The sequence below is a fragment of the Styela clava genome, chromosome 2 (genome assembly GCF_964204865.1).
Source record: "Styela clava chromosome 2, kaStyClav1.hap1.2, whole genome shotgun sequence".
NCBI lineage: Eukaryota > Metazoa > Chordata > Ascidiacea > Stolidobranchia > Styelidae > Styela > Styela clava.
In genome coordinates, this window is record NC_135251.1 from 8,134,607 (window position 1) to 8,138,445 (window position 3,839).

Consider the following 3,839-nt stretch of genomic DNA (forward strand, 5'->3'; position numbering starts at 1 on the left):
GTGAGTAACAAAACATCGGCGAGAGAATATAACATAACAGAGTGCGTTATCTCCTAGTATTCGAGATGAAAAAACAAAATATTACTTCGCGCACACTGATCACTTCCTAGATCTTGAAATCGAAAGATTAGCATATGCCTCGTTGCGATAATACTTGAGCATTATAATCTCTTGCCTATTATATAATGAGTACTCACCTGACTCTCAAAACCACAACAAAAAAATCAAATTTGTTTTAATTCCGATTTATCTAGCTCATGTAATCATTTCCCGAATGTGTCTAAATAATTTTATACACAATAACAAAATTGCATTATGGAGATATTTATTGCTCCTATCTTTACTTTGTAAAATATAATCTCAAATTTGAAATTCGAGTTTTAGTCGAAATAAATTACCGCATGTCTTATATTTATGCCCGATCATCGAAAACATTCTGGTTATATCATTCACTTTGTTTATGTTTTCTGGTTGGCGCTCTCTCTCTTCCAAATCAAACGGGAATTTTCACACATGATTGAACACAGAGGAGAAAGGCGGAGTATCAAACGACGTGAATGAATAGATTATAATGGAGGTACGCAAACGGCTGGGCGTTGTGGCGTGCGTCTGTAATTCAGTTACCTGGAGGCCGGGATTGGTGAACGGCTTGAGGATGGGAGCTCTGTGCTGTCTTGTGCTATGTCGATCCGGTGTCCGCACGATGTTCGGCGTCGATATAGTCATTCCCTGGAAGCTCGGGAGGTCCAGGTTGACTAAGGAGGAACGAACTGGGTCAGGCCCAAAAGGGAGCAACCAAAAGTTCCCGCGTCGATCAGTAGTAGGATAGCACCAGTGAATAGGCGAGGCAACACAGTCCATCCAACACAGTTGGACCTTATCTCTTTTGGTTTCGATTTCATCTGTTTCTATATCAATAACTGTATTTTTAGCTCCTAATGACATTCTAATCTATTGGTCGAGAGTTCGAAGCATGTGCGTGTAAGGACATTCCAACAAGTGTTCTACATTTAAATTTACACATTTTCCAGGGGTTGAAAAATAGCATTGTAAAAGATATTAGATCATTTTCTCGGACCGTTCAAGGCTTTGGTATATGTTTGAATAATATTTTAGATGTTGAGACAAATATTAAATTTTTGTCAGATAAATAATATTAAAAAAACATATAAAAATGGAAAGCGATGCCGATGATTCCATTTGTCATAATCATCTTCTACAAAATATTATTTTTCTAACAGTGTGAGTAAAAAATCATTGTCGAGAGAATATAAGGTAACAGAGTGCGTTATCTCCAAGTATTCAAGGTAAAAAAAAACAGAATATTACTTCGCGCACACTGATCACTTCCGAGATTTTGAAATCGTAAGATTAACATATGTCTCGTTGCGATAATACTTGAGCATTACACGCCCTTGCTTATTATATGATGAGTACTCACCTGACTCTTAAAACAACAAAAAAAATTCAAATTCGTTTTAAGTTCCGATATATCAATCTCATGTAATCATTTCCCAAATGTGTCTAAATAATTTTATACACAATAACAAAATTGTATTATGGAGATATTTATTTCTCCTATATTTACTTTGTAAAATATGATCTCAAATTGGATATTTGAGTATTTATCGAAATAAATTATCGCATGGGTTATTTTTATCCCCGATCATCGAACAAATTCCGGCTTTATTATCCACTTTATTTATGTTTACAGGTTGGCGCTCTCTTTCTTCTAATTCAAACGAGAGCTTTCACGCATGATTGAACACAGACGATAAGGGCGGAGTATCGAACGAGGGGAATGAATAGATTATATTGGAGATACACAAACGGCTGGACGTTGTGGCGTGCGTCTATAATCCAGTTACCTGGAGGCCGGGATTGGTGAACGGCTTGAGGATGGGAGCTCTGTGCTGTCTTGTGCTATGTCGATCCGGTGTCCGCACTAAGTTCGGCGTCGATATGGTCTTCCCCTGGAAGCTCGGGAGGTCCAGGTTGACTAAGGAGGAACGAACCGGGCCAGGCCCAAAAGGGAGCAACCAAAAGTTCCCGCGTCGATCAGTAGTGGGATAGCACCAGTGAATAGGCGAGGCAACACAGCCCATCCAACACAGTTGGACCTTATCCCTTTTGGTTTCGATTTGATCTGTTTTTATATCAATAACTGTATTTTTAGCTCCTAATGACATTCTAATCTATTGGTCGAGAGTTCGAAGCATGGGCGTATGAGGACATTCCAAAAAGTATTCTACATTTAAAATTACACATTTTCCAGGGGTTGAAAAATAGCATTGTAAGTGATAATAGATCATTTTCTCTGACTGTTCAAGGCTTTATAATATGTTTGAATAATATTTTAGATGTTGGGCGTATGAGGCCATTCCAACAAGTATTCTACATTTAAATTTACACATTTTCCAGGGGTTGAAAAATAGCATTGTAAAAGATATTAGATCATTTTCTCGGACTGTTCAAGGCTTTGGTATATGTTTGAATAATATTTTAGATGTTGAGACAAATATTAAATTTTTGTCAGATAAATAATATAAAAAAAACATATAAAAATGGAAAGCGATGCCGATGATTCCATTTGTCATAATCATCTTCTACAAAATATTATTTTTCTAACAGTGTGAGTAAAAAATCATTGTCGAGAGAATATAAGGTAACAGAGTGCGTTATCTCCAAGTATTCAAGATAAAAAAAAACAGAATATTACTTCGCGCACACTGATCACTTCCGAGATTTTGAAATCGTAAGATTAACATATGTCTCGTTGCGATAATACTTGAGCATTACACGCCCTTGCTTATTATATGATGAGTACTCACCCGACTCTCAAAACAACAAAAAAAATTCAAATTCGTTTTAATTTCCGATATATCAATCTCATGTAATCATTTCCCAAATGTGTCTAAATAATTTTATACACAATAACAAAATTGTATTATGGAGATATTTATTTCTCCTATATTTACTTTGTAAAATATGATCTCAAATTGGATATTTGAGTTTTTATCGAAATAAATTATCGCATGGGTTATTTTTATCCCCGATCATCGAACAAATTCCGGATTTATTATTCACTTTGTTTATGTTTACAGGTTGGCGCTCTCTTTCTTCCAAATCAAACGAGAGCTTTCACGCATGATTGAACACAGACGATAAGGGCGGAGTATCAAACGAGGGGAATGAATAAATTATATTGGAGATACACAAACGGCTGGACGTTGTGGCGTGCGTCTGTAATCCAGTTACCTGGAGGCCGGGATTGGTGAACGGCTTGAGGATGGGAGCTCTGTGCTGTCTTGTGCTATGTCGATCCGGTGTCCGCACTAAGTTCGGCGTCCATATGGTCTTCCCCTGGAAGCTCGGGAGGTCCAGGTTGACTAAGGAGGATCGAACTGGGTCAGGCCCAAAAGGGAGCAACCAAAAGTTCCCGCGTCGATCAGTAGTGGGATAGCACCAGTGAATAGGCGAGGCAACACAGCCTATCCAACACAGTTGGACCTTATCCCTTTTGGTTTCGATTTGATCTGTTTTTATATCAATAACTGTATTTTTAGCTCCTAATGACATTCTAATCTATTGGTCGAGTGTTCGAAGCTTGGGCGTATGAGGACATTCCAATCAGTATTCTACATTTAAAATTACACATTTTCCACGGGTTGAAAAATAGCATTGTAAGTGATAATAGATCATTTTCTCGGACTGTTCAAGGCTTTGGTATATGTTTGAATAATATTTTAGATGTTGAGACAAATATTAAATTTTGTTCAGATAAATAATATAAAAAAACATACAAAATGGAAAGCGATGCCGATATTTCCATTTGTCAT